The sequence below is a fragment of the Muntiacus reevesi genome, chromosome 2 (assembly GCF_963930625.1).
Source record: "Muntiacus reevesi chromosome 2, mMunRee1.1, whole genome shotgun sequence".
Classification (NCBI taxonomy): Eukaryota; Metazoa; Chordata; class Mammalia; order Artiodactyla; family Cervidae; genus Muntiacus; species Muntiacus reevesi.
The window spans coordinates 30,911,565-30,933,416 of NC_089250.1; the positions used below are offsets into that span (position 1 = coordinate 30,911,565).

General features: G+C 40.2%; 1 protein-coding gene across 1 annotated transcript in view; it reads right to left on the reverse strand.

Annotated features, from left to right (window-relative positions):
* Positions 1 to 21,671, reverse strand: part of TRDMT1 (tRNA aspartic acid methyltransferase 1) — a 93,989-nt gene extending 72,318 nt beyond the window's left edge. Inside the window, exon 1 of the mRNA XM_065921180.1 lies at positions 21,577 to 21,671. The gene's annotated coding sequence lies outside the window, so the exon portion shown is untranslated. The remainder of the gene's footprint in view (positions 1 to 21,576) is intronic.
* Positions 21,672 to 21,852: the final 181 nt, after the last annotated feature.

The following is a 21,852-nucleotide window of genomic DNA, read 5'->3' on the forward strand; positions in this document are numbered from 1 at the left end:
CCTCCCAATGCAGGGGGCCTGGGTTTGATCCCTGGTCAGGGAACTAGATCCCATATGCTGCAACTAAAGATCCCACATGCCACAACTAAGACTTGGCAGAGCCAAATAAGTAAACATTTTTTAAAAGTGAAAGAGACCTGGTAAACATATATTAAAAATACCCAGAATAAGGAAAGCCCAAGCCAACTATAAGAATCTCTCTTCTGATCATTCTTTCCCTTTTCTACTAGGGATAAAACATTTACACCCATTACTCACAATTGGGAAAATTAGGACATATATAAAAAAAGAAAATTTGAAAACCACAGGTGAGAACTATGGCTAATGATATGAACTATGATGTTTCTTCTGCTAATCTTTGTGCCAATTATATTTTATAAGATCATAAACTTATTGTATACATACTTTATACCCTAATTTTTTTCACCTAACATTTTACCATTACCAGTTCTATACTTCATTATATATATATATCAAAGAGGTATATATTTAAGTATGATCTTTATTTTTTATGAATTTTGGAAATAATACATGCTAATTTGGAGGAGTAAAACAAATTACAAAAGGAAAAAAAGGAAAAAGATATACCCTTCTATAAAATCTTGATCCTATCCTTATATCTAAAACACAACCACTTTGAACACTTTACTTTTGTGCCTTATTTCTTATCTCGCCTGCCTTACTTCTGTAGTACATAAACAATCATTTTTTCTATTCTCCAGTATCAGACATTTAAGAGGTTTTAGTTTTCTACATCAAGAGTGAGTGTAATATCTGAATATTAAAATGCCAATTCTTACATGTTAATATTCAAACATTCCTATAAGTTTACCAGATCAAATCCAAAAATGGGATCAATTCAGTTCAGTCACTCAGTTGTATATGACTCTTTGCAACCCCATGGACACCAGGCTTCCCTGTCCATCACCAACTCCAGGAGCTTGCTCAAACTCATGTCCATCGAGTTGGTGATGCCATCCAATCATCTCATCCTCTGTTGCCCCCTTCTCCTCCTGCCTTCAATCTTTCCCAGCATCAGGGTCTTTTCCAGTGAGTCAGTTCTTCGCACCAGGCAGCCAAAGTATGGGAGTTTCAGCTTCATCATCAGTCCTTCAAATGAATATTCAAACTGATTTCCTTTAGTTTGATCTCCTTGCAGTCCAAGGGACTCTCAAGAGTCTGTTCCAGCACCACAGTTCAAAAGCATCAATTTTTCAGCGCTCAGCCTTCTTTATGGTCCAGTTCTCACACTCAGACATAACTACTAGAAAAACCATAGCTTTGACTAGACAGACCTTTGTTGGCAAAGTGATGTCTCTGCTCTTTAATATGCTTTCTAGGTTGGTCATAGCTTTCTTCCAAGGAGCAAGTGTCTTTTAATTTCATGGCTGCAGTCACCACCTGCAGTGATTTTGGAGTCCAAGAAAATAAAATCTGTCACTGTTTCCATTGTTTCCCCATCTATTTGCCATGAAGTGATGGGACCAGATGCCATGATCTTAGTTTTTTGAATGTTGAGTTTTAAGCCAGCTTTTTCACTCTCACTTTCATCAAGAGGCTCTTTAGTTCCTCTTCATTTTCTTCCATAAAGATGGTGTCATCTGCATACCTGAGGTTAGTGATATTTCTCCCAGCAATCTTGATTCCAGCTTGTGCTTCATCCAGCCAGGCATTTCGCATGATGTACTCTGCATATAATCTAAATAAGCATTTGGAACCAGTCCATTGTTCCATGTCTGATCTTAACTATTGCTTCTTGACCTGCATACAAACGAGGCAGATATGGTGGTCTGATATTCCCATCTCTTGAAGAATTTTCCACATTTTGTTGTGATCCACACAGTCAATGGCTTTGGCATAGTCAAAAAAGCAGTAGAAGATGTTTTTCTGGAACTCTCTTGCCTTTTCGATAATCCAACAGATGTTGGCCATTTGATCTCTGGCTCCTCTGCCTTTTCTAAATCCAGCTCCAAAATCTGAAAGGTCTTGGTTCACCTACTGTTGAAGCCTGGCTTGGAGAATTTTGAGTATTACTTTGCCAGCATGTGAGATGAGTGCAATTGTGTGGTAGTTTGAACATTCTTTGGCATTGCCTTTGGGTTTGGAATGAATACTGATCTTTTCCAATTCTGTGGCCACTGCTAAGTTTTCCAAATTTGCTGGCATATCAAGTGCAACGCTTTAGCAGCATCATCTTTTAGGATTTTAAATAGCTCAGTTGGAATTCCATCACCTCCACTAACTTTGTTCGTAGCGATGCTTCCTAAGGCCCACTTGATTTTGCATTCCAGGATGTCTGGCTCTAGGTGAGTGATCATACCATCATGGTTATCTGGGTCATAAAAGCTTATGACCTAAGTCTTTGAGGCAACTGATTAAAAGTCATCTCCAGAAAGACTGCAGAGCCCAAATTCCCATCAGCAGTGGCTAGAATAGCCCCCTGCTATATCCTTATGAAGTGTCGCTAGTTGTAACCTTTGTCATTCTTATATGTCAAAAATGACTATGTCATTTTTATTTCCCCTTTTTGAGATTAACACAAAAACCTAAATTTTTATATGTTTAGGATTAATTATATGTTTCTTAGTCATCTGTAGTTTTTTCTTTTGTCAATGATTTGTGATATTTGTCCTTTCTCTACTGGGTTCATAGGCATTTCTTACTGAATTATCACGTTATTTTTGTTGTTAATTTTAAAACTATCAACCACATGTATCATAAAAACACTTTCCAGTTCCACTTTTTCCATCAAATATGGTTTATAATATTATATGAAACAAAAGTACTTAATCTTCTACAGCCTAATACATATATTTTTCCTTTGTGACTTACCCTATCTATGTCTTTTTAGGCTTAGGGTGTCCTTTACTTAGAAAATATAAGCTAAATTCACCTCCATGTTCTTCTGTTCCTTATGTTTCAGTTTTTAAATTTATTTTAATACAGTATGCAAAGTGAGACTTTTAAACCTAACTTTTATCTAAAAATCTAGTTGCCCTTTTCACATTGGTTTGTAATACTTCCAGTTCTACATACTATATCCTAATTTACTGGGATGGGAGGTGTGGCTAGGAGAGGCGGAGGAGAGGGAAGGGGGAAGAATGGGTATGAGGGAGGACAGGGTATTGCTTCTTGGAAAAGTCAGCTGGTGAACCACACTTTTAATTACTCAAGCTTTATAATACATTCTCACATCTGATAGAAAGCTTCACAATTCCTCTTCTTTTGCAAACATTTCTTAACCATGCCTTCCCATTTTAAGCTCCTTTCAATATTTTCCCAAGATTTGGTACCAGTCATTCTGAGTTCCTTTCCATAAGAAGAGCAGAAGAGATGGAAATCCAGGCCACAGGAAGCTTGCAATTTTCCCTTATCCCTTCTAGCTTTAGTCAGTGTGATACCAGGGGCTCTTTCCACTCTTTCAGCTTTTGAGGGGGGCTTTTTAAAGTCATAAATCCATTTTGAGGCTTCCAATTTAATAAAACCTGTTTAAACCTTGCTTTTTCTAACGAAACACTTATTATGTATTTCCCTTCTTTTCAAGCCTACTGGTACACCATCTTCTCACCAACCTTGATGCACATGCTGTAGCTTAAATGCTAACTTCTGTTTAAATGACAGCATTGCACACAATTTAGAAGAATCCATGTCTCTTTCTCTTTTTCTTTTTTGGTTCTTTCCCCACATCCTCAAGTTGTTGGCTCAGAGTTCACTGGTCCAGAGGCTCTTTCCAGGTATTTTCATCTCTTTTTGAGCACATAACCCACTATCAGAAAATAAAGAAAGGAGGACCATGGAGGGGAGGAAAGACAAAATGAGAGGAGAGGAAAGAAAACACCACTAAGGTGTAAGGCTCTGACCTCACTAATATCGTCCCCATATACTTATAATAAAGATGTAATTGGGAGTGACGTATATATGCTTACCATATGTGAAGTAGCTAGCTCGTGGGAAGCTGCTGGGCCGCACAAGAGCTCAGCCCATTGCTCTGTGCCGACCTAGAGGGCTGGGATGTTGCAGGGAGGGAGGAGCAAGAGGGAGGGGATATATGTATACAAACAACTGATTCACTTCGTTGTACAGCTGAAACTAACACAACATTGTAAAGCAATTATACTTCAATAACTAAGTAAATAAAGAGTAATAAAATAGAAAGTATTTCAAGACAAAATCTTCCTCTTATTTTTCCTAATTAGAAACCAAAATACAGACTTGGCTCTTATTTTTCAACTCAAATTAATACCAAGGTTTTTATTATTGTTGTTATTTATTTTTAATGAAGGGAAACTTTGTAATAAATTCTAATATTTCAGGAGCTCCCTTGGATGGACTGATGCATAGATAGGTATTTCATTATCTCAGGACTTGATTACCTTAAATCTATCCTGCCAATCAAGCATATTTCAAAAAGTAACCAGACTGGAATGAGGAATTACTAGAGAAATGTACCCAATATATCAAATTTTCAAATTCTCAGCAAGTCTTAATAGGACTGTAAAACTTTCACAACAGTTATCTAGGATCTATGTGAACAAACCCAGGAGGCTTCCAAGGCATCCAATGACAAGTCCATATTCATATTCTACTTAAATAACCATCTCCAAAACTATCACAAGGCAGTCATGGACATTTTTGGCACGATCTCAGAGTTGCATACACCTGTACACACATGTTTATGGGCATTTTCACATTTTAAAAAGTTATGCCTGAAATGCTAAGAAAAAGAAAACCAATTTAAACACAATACAGAATATATTTTGTTTAATTTGCCAACAAAGGTCTGTCTGGTCAAGGCTATGGTTTTTCCAGTAGTCATGTATGGATGTGAGAGTTGGACTATAAAGAAAGCTGAGCGCTGAAAAATTGATGCTCTTGAACTGTGGTGCTGGAAAAGACTCTTGAGAGTCTTTTGGACTGCCAGGAGGTCAAACTAAAGGAAATCAGTTTGAATATTCCTTGGAAGGACTGATGCTGAAGCTGAAACTTCAATACTTTGGCCACCTGATGCAAAGAACTGACTCACTGGAAAAGACCCTGATGCTGAGAAAGATTGAGGAAAGGGAGAAAAGGGGGTGACAGAGAATGAGATGGTTGGATGGCATCACCAACTCAACGGATTTGAATTTGAGCAAGCTCCAGTAGATGGTGGAGGACAGGGAGGCCTGGCATGCTGCAGTCCATGGGGTCGCAAAGAGTCAGACACAACTTAGCGACTGAACAACAATAACAATTTGTTTTGAGACAAGTTTATTTAAGTACACATGGGAGTCTAGGATCATCCTCCAACTGATAGAAGTTAACCATTTTTTAACTTCATGGGAACACTATATTTTCAATTAATTTATTTTTGGTTGCACTCAGTCTGTTGCTGTGGGAGGGCTTTCTCTAGTCCTGGGAGCTGGGGGCTACTCTTCGTTGTGGTGCACAGGCTCCAGCTGTGGGGCTTCAGGAGTTGCAGCTCGTGGGCTCTAGAGAGCAGGCCTGGTAGTTGCAGAGCACAGGCTTAACTGCTCTGCAGCATGTCGAAGCTTTCTGGACTACCTGGGGTTAAACCCATGTTCCCTGCATTGGCAGGCAGATTCTCATCCATTGTGCCACCAGGGAAGTCCTTGGAAACACTATTTTTTTAAAAACACATTTTAGATAAATGCTTATCTTCCAAAGCAATAACATATATCAGTCCTGAGTGGCATGCCAGCTACTTAAAGAAAAGAAAAAAACAAACAACTGTCTATGAGGAAAAACCACTGGGACACATTTACAGCTTTATTTTGTGACTAGGATGGGTATTCATGAAGCTCCCAAGTACAACACTCACTTCTATAAACCACCTTCTTCTCTGCAGGCCCAGCAACTTGGGGGTGACGGTCTGTAATGTCAAAGCATTCCCTAAGCAATCCTATTCCCTTTTACCTTGAACAGGAGTTAAAGCGGCAAGTTTTGACTAAAATACCAAAAACTAGACACCACATTCCAAAGTGAAACACGATACAAAGCAACATTATCAAAGGAAGCATGCCAGGAAGGTTATGTAACTCTTAAAACCATGTACCTGTGTCAAAGGCAAAAAGAGTTCGAGTTACTTTTTTTAACTGAAGGATCATTGCTTTACAATATTGTTTTCACTTCTGCCATACATCAACATGAACTAGCCATGGATGTACATATGTCCCCTCCCTCCTGCACCTCCCTCCCACCTCCCACTCTTTCCACCCCTCTGAGTTGTTACAGAGACCGAGTTTGATTTCCCTGAGTCATGCAGCCAATTTCCATTGGCTATCGATTTTACATATGTAAGTGTACAAGGAGATTTTTGAAGATGAAGGTTTTTGGAGAAAGTTGCCAGCATGCTGTGTGGGTCTGACCCAAAGGTCTACAGGGCTGTTTGCTTACTTGCAAGTGGAAGGCAGAGAGCTTCAAAGGGACACCCAGGGATTGCAAATTGTATCCTCATTACCCTCTGAGTTTTGGAAGGTAAAGTATTTCCTTTGGACTAGATCTGAGCCATGCAAGATAGAGCTAGTTGTCTTAGATCCTGTTCAAGGACCACCTGCTGGAAAGAAAGTACCAGAGCAAAAAGCAGCAAGGAGTGTACTTCCTAGTGGAAACAGACTCACAGACTTAGAGAAAGAACTTGTGGTTGTTGGGCGGAGGGGTGGGGGGTGGGGAAGAAGGGGGAAGGGGTAGGTAGAGAGTATGGGATTGTTGTGTACACACTGCTGTATTTAAAAATGGATAACCAACAAGGATCTACTGTATAGGTCAAGGAACTCTGCTCAGTATTATGTGGCAGCCTGGATGGGAGGGGGCTTTGGGAGAAAATGGATACATGTATAAGTATGGCTGAGTCCCTTTGCTGTCCCCCTGAAACTATCACGACATTGTTAATCCCCTATACTCCAACATAAAATAAAAAGTTTAAAAAACAAAACAAGACTCCTAGAGGCTGCGGATGACCAAATACAAATTCACTTCTTCAGGTCAACAGTGCTTTGGAAGACAAAGAAGCACCCGCTAGAAAAAAGGCCAATTTTAAACACATGCCAGGGACTTGTAAACACGTGCCAACCGCTTCAGTGGTTACAATTTCGCCTTCCAATGCAGCTGGTGCAGTTTCAATCTCTGGTCAGGGAGCTAAGATACTACATGCCTCAAGGCCAAAAAACCCCAAAACATAAGCAATATTGCAACAAATTCAATAAAAACTTTTAAAATGGTCCACATCAAAAAATAGTGATAATTAAAAAAATAAACACATGCCAAATGGAGAGGTGTAAGCACTGGCTCATCAACAGTCCTTGCCAAGTAAGAACGTCCTTATTTCCCCCAAACTTTACTTCTCTATTTACCAAGATGAGGAAAGAGTGAGAGCACTTCACACACAGAGAGAGAAATCAGGACTCCCACTTCCTACAGCTCCTTGCCAGGAAGACACATAACTTTCAAGTAAGGCTGTGATTTTGATTGTTACATGAACACAGACATTATAAACAACTATGGTTACTTTTCTCATTTGAAACAACCAAGCAAGTGTTTGATTTTCATCAAAGCGACCAGAAAAATCATGGCAATTGCTTGACTCGTCATTTTGCAAAATGATCAGACCATTTTTGAAGCTGCCTCCCTTGTCTTTTTATCCTCTCCTGCCCTTGACTTTCAGACACGATCTTTTTTCCTCTTCTTCATGCTACTGTTTAATCATGACAGTCATAACAGCAGCTCACATTATTGAGTGCTTACTCTGTGCCAGGCACTCTGCGATGTGCTTTATAAATACATTTCTCATTTCAGCGTCATACAAATCTCTACTATTGGCATCCCATTTTATGTATGAGGAAACTGAGGTTTATCCATTGTTGCGAGTAAGTAGGGGACTGGCAATTCACCCAGGTGGCTTGACCTGAAAAGAATGAATGATATGTGGCCTCTCAGTTCAAAGGATAAAACACACCAGGCTTGCTTTCTTTAATAAAACGTATGTGGATCTCCCCCACAGCATGAGAAAATGGAAACATTCCACTGAAGGAGAATGAGTAGAAAAGTAAACATAGCTATTGTTTGTAACCATAAAATCTGCTGATATACATACACACTTATTGCAAACTCCTGGATGATATCATTCTGCCAACAGTCACAAAGCTTTCTCAATCCAGACATGAAATAACAACAGTGAAAACAACAACGTAGAAAATTTGTAATGTTTGAGCTTTAAAAGCTGCCTTTTCATATTTTCATCTGATTTTCCTCTTACAACAATCCTATGAGTAGGTATCATAAATACTATGCTTTTGATGAGGAAATGAAGATTAAGGCTTTTAAAAACTATGATTTAGGGACCTCCCTGGTGGCGCAGTGGCTAAGACTCCACATTCCCAATGCAGGGGGCCCAGATTCTATCCCAGGTCAGGGAACTAAGACCCTGTGTGACGTAACTAAAAAGATTTCAAGTGTTGCAATGAAGATCAAAGACCCCCACATGTCACAACTAAGACTCGGCACAGCCACATAAATAAATAAATACAAACAAATAAATATTTAAAAAAATAAAAACAAAAACTGTGATGTATTTAATGCCAAAAATGAATACATGACAGTCAAGACTAAAGGGAGCACATATCAAAGGGTAGTTGATATATCAACCCATATTTGCATCAATATCCATATCGATCACTCTTAATCTTTAGGCTTTGCATTTTTCAGTCACCAAAATGCCTCACAAAATCCTCTTTCAGATACTGAATTCCTCACTCCATTTCAATGAGATAATTCATGCCAAGTAACAATGCATATGGTTTTCAGATGTAGAACCTAGGGCCTCAAGAAGTAACTGAGCTGGCCAAATCAATGGAATACAAGCATCTTCTAGGGTTTTACAAAACTGAGTTGAATTTCTATCCTAAAATGGGAAGGCATGCCTTTTCTCACTAGAGAGATTATTCTAGAACTTTAGAACCATGCCAATATATTTCCCAGTAACCAAGTCATCAGGATCTCTGTTCTCTGAGAAGGCAACGGTTCATGCAAGCAATTAGTCCAGCTAATTAAGTTCCAGACATCTTTATTTTAATCCCAAAAGTTAAAGCATTCTTTCCTATCTATTCTTCATCTCCTCATAAGCAAAGACTCATAACTATTCCCACCTTCCAACCACTATATTTTTCACTCTCTCTATGGCCCCAAATACTAACAATTCACTAGCACAGAGCTTCTCAGGCTTTAGCATTCCTCAGAAACACCTAGAAGTCCTGTTAAAACAAAGATTGCTGGGCACACCCCCCGCGGTTTCTGATTTTGTCAGATCTGGAGTGGGGACTGACAGGTGGCATTTCTAACAGATTTGCAGGTGATGCTGCTCCTGCTGGTCTGGGTACCACACTTGGAGAGAACCACCGGACAGGGATTTCTCCCAAACAGTCCCTCAAAGGGTCCCCACAGAAAAGCACTCAGCTGCTAAGGCTTCTATGTGGAGGAAAAAGAAACACTTGTCATGACTCATAGCCTTTTTCAAGCTTTTCCAGCCACAAAATTAAAAACAGAAAACGACTAGATTGAAAGAAAATGAAAACAGCTAATGCTATACTGTCTAAATCTGAACTTACGGCATGGTTTCTGGAGTTAAGAAAAAAGACATAATAACAACTCAGGTGAGCCCAAGGCTGACCACATTGAAAGCTGGCACTACTGAGGCTGCCAGAAAAACCTGGAGACCAAGCCAGGCTGTTATGCCCTAACCCAAAATCACCGCAGACACCTGGCTCCCAGTTTGGTTTTGTTTTTCTCTGTCAATGGTAAGTTCTTCCATACAATTCTCCAAACACATCAACCTATAACTCTTATCATTAACTCATTTTTTTCCCTACACCATCTCTACTATTTTTTAACAGAAAAAAATATCAACTGTCCAGAAACAAATATAGTTGGAACATCAAACATGTAAATCAAAAATATGAAGAGAGAAGCTGGCAAAAGGAGTTTTCTTAGGGGTCCTTTATTTTTGTGATGATTATCTCTAGAAAGTTTTCAGGGGAAACTTGAATTCAATTTTGTATCTCTCTAGGGAAAGACAAAGGCATTTTGTGTTATGGTATAAAATACTTTGGTATTATAGGTTATTTATCAAAAGTATGACTAGTATTTTAAATAGTACCTTCTCATAAATAAAAAATAACTGACAAGAAATGTTGTTATTACAAGATATAAATCTACAAATAACAAACGCTGGAGAAGGTGTGGAGAAAAGGGAACCCGCCTACACTGTTGGTGAGAATGTAAGTTGGTGCAGCCACTATGGAAAACAGCACGGAGCGTCCTCAGAAAACCCGCTTACCGTATGCTCCAGCAATCCCACAGGTGGCCATATACCTAGACAAAACTATAATTAAAAAAGATACATGCACCCCTATGTTCATAGCAGCATTATTCACAATAGTCAAGACATGGAAACAATCTATATATCCATTGACGGATGAAGGATAAAGATGTGGTACTTAGAAGCAATGAGATACTACTCAGTCATAAAAAGAATGAAATAAGGTCATTTGCAGCAACATGGATCCAACTAGAGATTCTCATGCTAAGTGAGGCAGTCAGAAAGAGAAAGTCAAATACCACGTGATATCACTTACATATGGAATCTAAAATATGGCACAAGTGAACCTGTCTACAAAACAGAAACGGACTCACAGACATAGAAAACATACTTGTGGTTGCCGAGGGGGAGAGGAAGGAAAGGGATGGAGTGGGAGTTTGGGATTAGTAGATGCAAACTAGTGCATGGATAAACAACAAGGTCCGACTGTATAGCACAGGGAGTAATTTCAATATTCTGTCATAAACCATAATAGAAAAGAATATAAAAAATGTATATACGTGTATAACTGAGTCACTTGGCTATACAGCAGAGATGGGCACGACATTGTAAATCAACTATACTTCAATAAAAAACAACAAGATATAATACTTCTGCTTAGAAAAGCTGTTAGTTCTACCTTTAACATAGGAACATACTGCAGGAACTATTGCCTGCAATATCACCTCGTGTCCATCACATTTCAAAATATGAGCCAGCCAATGAAGGATAACGCTTCTAAGTGATAAACCAAAGTCATCCAAATGTGGTTTTTATGTCCCAGTGCTAAGAGAAGGGAAAACATGAGGATAATGGTAAGGTCACTGAATACACAGACTTGCAAAGAAGTGATTCTGCATGAGCATGAGTCACCAAAACTACTTCCTTAGTGATAACAGTTGCCTAAGTAACTCAGATGCCTGACTCTGCTAAGAAACACATGGGCAGTGGGTTGGGTTTCCAACCCACTAGTCATTTCCTTAATTGCTAAGTACTCTTCCCAGTTGCCGTTTGGGGCCTGTGTTTTCTGTAGTAACCCAGCAACTAGTCATTATGCTCTATTTTATCAGGGGGAACAAAATAGCAAACTCGACATTTCCATGGATTTCACAGAAAAAGTGGCTGCTATTTCCCTCTGACTTGACGCGGACATCAACCGAACTACTGAAACTACTGAACTAGACCTCAGTGACAGAACGATTATTCAAGACTCAGAAGGATTTAACAGAGAATAGAAGAGTGAATTAGATGCCCTCTGAGTACAAGGAAGATGCTTTATTCATTTCTGGGTCCTTAGAGCCCAGCAGAGAGCCTGGCCCCCAGGAGGACTCTAAGTACACTGACTGAATGGAGTCACTGGTTCTCTTCAGAATATTTCAATCTATTAGGTCATGGTGCCACTGCTGAGTTGAGATTTCATCAGGCTCTTACGTTTTCATACATCCTTTTCCCCTTCTATCCACAATGGGGCTGTGATGTCTTGCTCTCACCCCTGTCTCCACAGGAAACAACTTTAACCATGCTGTTTTAACAGAGAGTGGTGCAAGTGTGCACTTCTTGGAAAAATCTGAGCTGCAACAGCAGTGAGATTAGTATTGGGCAAGAAATGTTTAAAACTGGGTGGTAAGGTCATATGTGTTATCAGTAACATAGCTTGAATTTGGCCTTGAGAATCTCGGTCTTAGACAGACACAGAGAATGGACCTGTGGACAGAAGGGGGAGGAGCGGGTGGGATGAGCTGAGGAAGTAGCTCTGACATGTACACACTAATGGGAAGCTGCTGCATAAGACAGGGAGCTCAGTTCGGTGCTCTGTGATGGCCTGGAGGGGGTGGAGGGGGTGCAGGGAGGCTCAAGAGGGAAGGGATATATGTATACATAGAGCTGATTCATTTTGTTGTATAGCAGAAACCTTACACAATGTTGTAAAGCAATTACACTCCAATAAAAATGTTAAAAAAAAGTTTTGGTTATTGGGCAGTTCACTAAATCTCTCATTTCACACGTCTCTCATTATTCTTGGACTATACAATATTCCAAACATTAATAAATCTCCCTAAAATGTAAACTAATAGACTAAGTATGGGGAAAAGCTGTTTTTACTTATAGAGGTGATGTGTTCCAAAAATGTGGTCAGCATCTCTCTTTTCCACTAGCAAATGTGGGTAGATTTTCATTCATCTCATTGCACACAGTGATGATATGTCATAATCATCACTTCATTCTGGTGAACTGAGTCAGAATGAAGAAATGAGATCTCCACAGAAAACCTCGAAAATGCCCATTGATGTCCTCATGATTCATTTAGGGCACCCTATTCTCTGAATCAGAAGGGGTCTTGTGGCTGCATGGGAGGGGGGTGAGGGGAAATCCATAGAGATAGATGAGACACCATGACAAGAATTCCAGAGACGCGGGGATGTCACCAGCACAAAAAGCACCATGGCATGTAAAGTACTGCAGTACAGTGAAGATTGGAGGCGGGGGCTGTGGCCAGAAGTCCTAGGTTCAAATCCCAAGTCTGCCACTTCCTGGCTGTGTGAGCTTGAGCAAGTTAACTCAAGTTGTTCTGTGCCTTGGTTTCTTCATACATCTAACAGGGTCGTTGTGAGGATTAAATAAGTTAACACATGGCAAGTAGTAAGCACTCAATATACGTAAGCTATCATTATGATTACCACTAACATTCCCATCTGGGCCAGACTCTGATTCTAGGAATAGCATCAAAATCATGCCTGGTTATCATTAACATTGTTTAGAGTTCACTAATCAAGGACTATGAAAACCAACCCAAAGTCAGCAAAAGAAAAACGCTGATTAGACATGCAAATACGACTGCATTATATTCTGTGCACACGTGTGTAACCTCCTAGAGTCCTAGAGATGACAGATGAATAAATGACAATATTGTTCCAGAAGTTTTTCATGACTTATGATACAAAAAGCATATTTAATCTATATTAAACTCAAATCTCATCATATTTTTGTAGTTACTCCACACAGCCATATGAGTCCCATTAAAGGATATACTTCTAGTACTTGGCTAATTAGAAATACAAAGTCTTACTCAATCTTTTGGAAACTATTGCAGCAGAATTACAGAGAGGGCTGCCAATCCCTTTATTCTGCTACAGTTAACTCAGAATGTTCTTTCTTTACTTATTTTGTATCGTTCTAATGAATTTTCTTAATCCTTTTACCTGCTTAGTTTTATCATTATGCCATCTTGTATGTCCTTTCATTTGTCACATGGCTTCATTTAGGGTTACTCTGATTTATGTTTATTTTTTTCTAATATTTTGTCTTTCTTTGTAATTAGGAGAATATAAGTTTGATTCTTTTGTATTGGGTTTTTTCCCCCCTCAGCATCATGTTTTTGATTTTCATTTATTTTTTAAATTTATTTTTTAATGGAATGATAATTGCCTTATAGAATTTTGTTTTCTGTCAAACCTCAACATGAATCAGCCATTGGTATACATATAACCCCTCCTTTTTGAACTTCCCTCCCATCTCCCTCCCCATCCCACTCCTCTAGGGTGATACAGAGTCCCTGTTTGAGTTTCCTGAGACATGCAGCAAATTTTTAATATTTATTTATCCATTTATTTTTGGCTATGTTGGGTCTTGCTGTGGCAGGCTTTCTCCAGCTATGATGAGCAGGGGCTACTCCTTGTCAAGGTGCATGAGCTTCTCGTTGCAGTAGCTTCTCTTGTTTTGTAGCATGGACTCTAGGAGGTGTGGGCTTCAGTAGTTGAGGCATGTGAGCTCAGCAGTTAGGGAACTAGGCTCTAGAGCACAGGCTCAGTAGTTGCCGTACACGGGTTCAGTTGCTCCATGGCATATGGGATCCTCCCAGACAGGGATCAAACCTGTGTCTCCTGCATTGGAAGGCAGGTTCTTTACTACTGAGCCACCAAGGAAGCCCCCTGATTTTCATTTCTAACTCCGACAAATCATACTGATCTTTTTCAACACACACAGAGAACAAAGTTTGATGGGGTATATTTTAAATTCTGAGTTTATCAAACATAGTCAAAGTAAATATTCAAGATTCTGAAAAAAAAATCACTTTGCTGGCTAAATGAATGTGATATGGCAGTGCTAAAGTTTCTCCAGATTTTTGGAAAGATTGGTCAATTCATTAGTCAGTTTTGAGATAGGTGGGAAGGAGTTCTTAAATCCTTCCCAAATACACAAAGAGACTATAGCTATAAGATAGTCAGGATCTCTTTCCCAACTTCATAGGTTATCATAAAGATGAACTCAAAATTATTTTAATTCTTCAATTCTTTCAAAGAAAAGTATGCTATTAAACAAAGTTACTATAATTATACCCATCACCAAAATATCTTCTGAAAAAAGTCTATCCCTTGGGAACTTGATGACCTCCTCCAAATAAGCTGAGTAAACTGCCATGATGCCAAAGCAACTGGCAGATTTTCTAACACTGGCAGGACTTCCTTCTCTCTGATGAAAATGAGCAACATCTTAGGATACAGGGCAAAACCTGCTTGTTCTCTTAAGGTCTCAGCCCATAACTAAACTCTGATGGTATCATTTAGCTCTCTTTCAAATAAGGTCTGGGTTTTTTATATCTGAACTGCTTTTGTCTTGCTTTTTGGACCAAGTGCACCAATATTGACAACCTAGCTTCATGTCTTTGTCCAACAATTTGAATTATTTTTCTGCACTAGGTGTTTTCCTCTATATGGTAGGTAACATCCTCTGTCCCTCCTACATCCTCACCACCCCCTTTCTTTAGTTAGAGATGGTACCTTAGACTTTGAGGAAATCAAAATTACATATATATATATATATATGTATAAAATATATGTAAACATAAATATGTCTAATCTCTTAAATCTCTATCTAGAGATAACAGATGAATACATTACAGTACGGTTTCAGAACAATTTTTCATAATCTGTGATATGAGAAAAGCATGTTTAATCTGTATGAAGCTCAAATTCCATAATATTTTTGTAGTTATATAGTTTTAAGGGAAATGATCATCTGCCTCCCCCCAAAAAATGTTTCAAAGAAAATTCTAGAAGTTTGTCTTCAAGCTTCTTTTTCTGTGGAACTTTATGGGAGCCATAAAAGTGATGGACATGAAGGCATTTCAAGTCTTTGAACTTTTCGAAACTATTTTAGAGGAAATTGAAGAGGCTCCCAATTTTGTACCCATGGGTGGAAAGCAGACCAACACACTCAAATTACATAAGGAACAATCTAAGGGAATCAATACTGAGTTATGTGAACAGACTAGAAATATTGTAAGGAGTAAAACTGCATGACCCAATTCATACCTCACCTTTTTTTTTTTTTTTTTTTTTTGGAACTTAAAAAAAAATTTTTGGCCACACCCTGCAGCACATGGGATCTCAGTTCCCCAACCAGGGATCGAATCCATACCCACTACATTAGAAGGTGGAGTCTTAATCACTGGGTCACCAGGGAAGTCGCTATACCCTCCCTTTCTCATGAGGTTTTGCTCTGTGTAGACTACAGAAAGGAAGTACTTCCAAGTAAACGGATCTGAGTGAATGATCGTTCATCTCAGAGTAATTTTCCACCTAAAATATCTTCCATCTATAAAGCATCTATTCTCTTAATCAGTCCAGAAAGCTCAGAGCCCTCGACTTGGTTGTCCTCTTCCTAACTTCAGTGTCTAACAATCATCCTCCTTCTTCATCACTGTACCCACCAAGATCAGGCTTTTACCATTCATACAATCTACTACAAACAGCTTTCAGACTGGTCTTCCCATTTCATCTTCCACAATATGCCAGAACAATCCTCTTAAAACATAGCCACAAGCATGTCTTTCTCTTTGTCAAAAGTTGCAGTGAAATCCCACTACCCACCACATTAATTATAAACTCTAATGCACGGTTCCATATCAGCTTTCCACTCCCTTTCTCCCCTACAACTGCTCCATAATCAGCCACAGTGGGATTCTTACTACTACCTACATGTCCCCAGAACCTGGACACGTGTACAGTTTCTGCTTATGAGTTTTCATCAGCGTCGAGCATCCTCTGTCTATGATAAGCTGTAGAAATCACACTCATTCCTCAAACATCACCTTTTCTGAATACATTTTCTGATTTGATCTTCCCCAAATAGACGTGACTATGTCTCCATATAAACCCTTCAGCATTTCATTCATACCTCCATCAGAGCACTCACTGATCACACTCTGCTATGTATTCATAGTACAGCTCTTTCATGTGGTTCCTGACTTTTTCTCAAGGCTATGAGCTCCCCAGAGGCATGAAAAGTTTCTTAACTTGCCTGAATATATTAGGAAACATTGCAGGCAGTGCAAATACCAAGTACCTATGTCTGATGAATGGAATATAAGGAAAGATGTGAGGGTAGGGGGAAATGAGCTGTATTCATGGAACAGAGAGGAGCTTAGGATCTCACTGAAATTACTGTCTGGTAATTTCAGTAATTACCAGACTGGGGAGCAGTGGGAGGTAAGGATGAATGGGCATACTTAGTCTGGCTTTCAAAGGCCGCTGACAAATGATGAGTCTCAACCTCCTCTGAAGAAAAAATTGTTGCTTTCATTATATTTATTGCAAACTGTAACTGTTTGATTTGCTCCTTAAGTATTGTCTCTCTGTATGACACACGTGCACACATGGATCCAGATCTATGTCCAAGAGCACGTGGATTATACCTGCCTTGTTCACATTCTCCACTGTCTAGTAGGATGCCTGGAACATGGTAAACATTCAATACATGTGTTCTGAGTGTGTTCATGAAAGCTGTGGATCATAATACCCTGTAAAGATGAGGGGAGGTCATGTGTAAAATGACTAGCACTAGTATTAGCTTTCTGTTTCTCTCTTTTCTTCCTCCCTCCCTCCCACCCTTCCTTCCTTCCTCCTTTTCTCTCCCCCTTCCTCCTTTCCTCTATGAACTACTCATGCATTAATTCATACATTCAATAAATGTGGTAGGCTTCTCTGTAGGCACTGGAGATAAGATAGTGAACAAAAGAGAGAAGTCTCTACTGTCATGGACTTTACCTTCTAACAAGGGAATGAATGATTCACTTTGCAGCTTTAAGGAGTCTTAAGCACGCAGTTATTAAGAAAAAGAGGTTTTGGTTCAAAGTCAGACACATTGGTGGGATTAAACAGAGCCTGGAAGAAGGGAGGCCAATTGCCGTATTGCAGGGATGAGATATATGATGGCTTGGACATGAGTCACAGCGACGTAAGAGAGGAGAGGGTGCGGAAAGCAGTGGACAGGACACCCGTGGGATCTGAGCCATCCAACGGTAAGGAAGTGAGAAGGAGGATGAAAGCTTCCAGTCTTGTTAGCTCGCTCTGCTGCCTTAAATAGAGAGGGAAGTTCTAAGGGGAAGCTGCAGTGGTTCATGGGGTTTGGAATGTGAGATGAGTTAAGTCTAACTTTGAAAATGATTTTTTGAAGAGACAGAAAGAAATCTAGGTGAAAATACTTCACTCTCAAAGTAAAGATTTAGAGCCAAGTGAAAACCAAACTCCCTTCTTTGTTATTATGAATCACTGTTTCATCATTTGAATAAAACATGATATTCTAAGGATCTGTCAAATTCCTTTAGGAAGCTGCTCCTTCACAACATAACCTGGTAGTTATCCTATCCCTACAGTTCCTGAAACACAGCATGCCCCTAAATAATGTTTGTGAATTAAATTAGTTAATAGCAAGCAACATGTCATCAAGCCGAAGAGAAAACTGCACTTGGAGTCAGAAAGAGCTCAATTCAAATGTCTGCCCCCTAAAGTCGGTATAGGCAACCTTACTTACAAAGCAGAAATAGACACATAGATGTAGAGAACAAATATATGGCTACCAAGGGGGTAAAGAAGGTGGGAAGAATGGGTAACTGGGAATGACACATACACATTATCAATACTATACATACAGCAGGTAACTAATGGGGACCTGCTCTCCAGCACAGGGAACTCTCCTCAGTATTTGGTGATGACCTAAGTGGGAAGGAATTCCAAAAAAGAGGGGGTATATGGATATGCATAGCTGATACACAGGTCATATGGTCAAAGCTACGGTTTTTCCAGTAGTCATGTACAGATGTGAGCGTTGGACCATAAAGAAGGCTGAGCACCAAAGAATGGATGCTTTAAAAGTGTGGTGCTGGAGAAAACTTTTGAAGGTCCCTTGGATGGCAAGGAGATCAAACCAGTCAATCCTAAAGGAAACCAATGCTGAATATTCATTGGATGGACTGTTGCTGAAGGTGAAGCTCCAGTACTTTGGTTACCTGATGCGAGGAGCTGACTCATGGGAAAAGACCCTGATGCTTAGAGAGATTGGAGGCAAAAGGAGAAGGGGTCGCCAGAGCATGAGATGGTTAGACAGCATCACTGACTCAATGGACATGAATTTGAGCAAACCCCAGGAGATAGTGGACAGAGGAGCCTGGCTGTGCTACAGTCCATGGGGTGACAAAAGAGTCGGACACAACTTAGTGACTGAACAACAACAACAGCTGATTCACTTTGCTGTAAGGGAGAAACTATCACAACATTTAAAGTGACTATACGCCAATAAAAATTAAAAGAAAAAGCTTGCCCCTTTCCTGCCTCCACTGCTAGTAATATCACCATGGGCAGATTTTTGGCTTGCTTCTTAGTTGCCTAGTCTTTAAAATGGACCATCTAATAAATCCTGCAGTATGCTAGAAGAGCATTCAGTTAAATTAAAGAATTCAAGGTTCCTGTCATCCCAAAGACACAAAAACTGAAGCACTAACATTATTGAGTATTATTATTACCTTTGATACCACACCCTTTAGATTTTGCTGTGGTTTTCACCCTGTCACATTTGACACCTTCTCACTGCTGACATTCGTCCAGGCAATCCAGCTAGAAGCCAGTCTCTTGGCATGACCTCCTGCCACCCAGCTCTCCTAAAGCCTCCACTGGCCACTAAGCTCCTCTCCACATGGCTGGCTGGTCTGTCAGTTCAAATTGCCCAATTTAACTGACATCACCACAGCTTGCAAATTCCAAAATCACTGTTGAGTACTTTAGATTTGGTCATGTTTATGCCTGGCCTACAAACTGGTCCACTGTGTCCTTATTTATAGACAACTTGCAGCATGCAGTGTTTGAAGAGGCTTCAGAGTCCAGCATTCAAAAATACTCTGGAGGTAGATTGCTGTGAAAAGAGCAATCAAAAAATAAATATGAAAACCGAGAAAGTGATGTCTGTACATTGTTTACTTCCAAAAGGTACTAAGAACACAGGGGTGCAGATAGAGCAGGGTTAGTTTTCATGCTCAAGGATATTAGTTCAGAAAGATAGGTTCCTTTCATGATGACCATCCTCCCTTGGTTGAGGCACTATCTTGGGCAGTATATAATTTATCTCAGAATGAAATAAATTTTTCCCAAAGTCTCATGCATTCTATATGAACTGAGTAGAAGTGTTTCAGTAACCTTCACTTTTCTACACTCTACAATCCACTCCAGGCTATAGCAATTTCTAATGAGAAGGACATACTGGATCCTGTATATCTGTGTGTGTGTGTGTGTGTGTGTGTGTGTGAGCGCACACGCACGTGTGTGCTGTATGGCAAGTACTATGGATTGAGTGTTTGTGGCCCCTACAATTTATATATTGTAGTCCTAATTTCCAGTGTGTGGATATTTGGAGGTGGGGCCTTAGGAAGATAATTAGGTTTAGTTGAGGTCACAAGGCTGGGGCCCCTAAGGTGGGATTAGTGTCCTTTACAAGAAAGGAAAAGACCACAACTTGCACTCCTTCTGCCAAGAGAGGACAAAACAAGAAGGTAGCAGTCTGCAAACCAGCAAGCAGACTCTCATCACACACCAGACTGGCTGGCACCTTGATCTGGGACTTCCTGCTTCCAGAGCTGGGGGCAATAAATGTTTGCTGCTTAAGTCACCGTGTCAACTCAAGACAGCAAGTGAACATATCACAATCCTGAGACTACAGATAGGGGACAGGTTAGAAAGGAGAAGGGATGCCCCTGAGATGATGAGGAGGGCCAGTGGCCACCCCAGAGGAAGCCACCATAGGCCTGAGGAATTTGCTGTGGTCACCAACAGGGCACCCTGCCACACCACACCAGGGCCTTGCCCTCATTTTCCGTAGCAAGTCAGACAGCAAGCATCCTCTGACAGCACCAGTGCATTGCCCTGGGATCAGCATTTTAGGTGGGAACAAGATTCACCCTCCCTTCCCCCAGAGGGAGATGGCTTTTTTCTCATCCTAAGGGTTCCATGCAAACTCACAATGGTGACATTTGTTGAGCAGTGGCTTGAATAAAGGGCTCTCAGAAAGCAAGAGGGTAACACAGAGCCTCAATGGGTCTGCCAGGGCGCCACGCCCCAGGAATGCTCAGGAGGCACCCTCGGCCTCCCAGGGAAGGAGAGAATTAAGGATGTCCTCAAAAGGGGAGCGGTACCACCAGGGCTCCATTTGCCAAAACTGAAATGTGGTAAACAAAACATTGCCTAAAAGAGGCTTGTACAGAAATAAACCCTTCATTTGGTTCTAAACTATTTTTCTTAAATGCCAGGTAAACTTCAGTACTCCCTTTTCAAAACAAACAAAAAAGAATCAGAGAAAAGGATTTACCTCTTCCTCCCCTACCCCCCCTCCCATTCACTACAGAATCAAGATGCTTTTATTTTAACAGTGGTTTGGGGGTTAATCCTTTCAACACTCCTTTGGTCTTGTAAATATAAACAAACAAAAAACCTCTGAGTTTTAAATTGCTATAGGTATCACTAAAAGACTGTCTTGGATTTTCTTTGTCTCTGGGGGTAACCATTATGTTCTTCGGGTTGCTAACACTGCAACAAAAACCTAGTTGAGGGTTATCTAGAAAGGTTTTGGTGTTAAGAGTCTGAACATTCCCTTGGCACCCTACACCAAAACATTTAGCCCCTTAGTCAATTTGTTTCTCTCACTTTAAGTCCAACTGCAGGAATTCTTTTGGAAAATCGGATCAGTGACTTTTCCCCGACAAGACACCAGAATCCTGCAGGGTGCATCATCACCAAACAAAAAATGAACATATAAATCCAGTTCCTGCAAACATTCCATCATCTGAGGCTAACTAACTAACTGCCTTTCTAACTAATCATCTAATCAACTAACTGCCTTTCATTCATCAAATTAAACATTTAAAGTATCACCTAATTCATTCTAGAATTGAGGCAAGTTTATACCTTGAATGACTTCCGCAACAGCAGAAAAACCAGAGATCAATTTGATTGTGCAGCTGCGGACGCTGAGCTTCCTCTTTCACCCCAAATTTCCAGACCGTGTTACAAGCCGGGTGTGGTTTTATGGGGGGGGGGGCTGTTGGGTGACTGCCGAGAGGGACCAGAGGGAAGGGTGCAGGGGAACTTGGCAAGAAGAACCTCTCCGGAGGGCATTTGTGATGCCCAGGACCCGCGTTCGGCGCTTACAGAACGTGTGCAGAAGTTTCTTACTACAGAGAA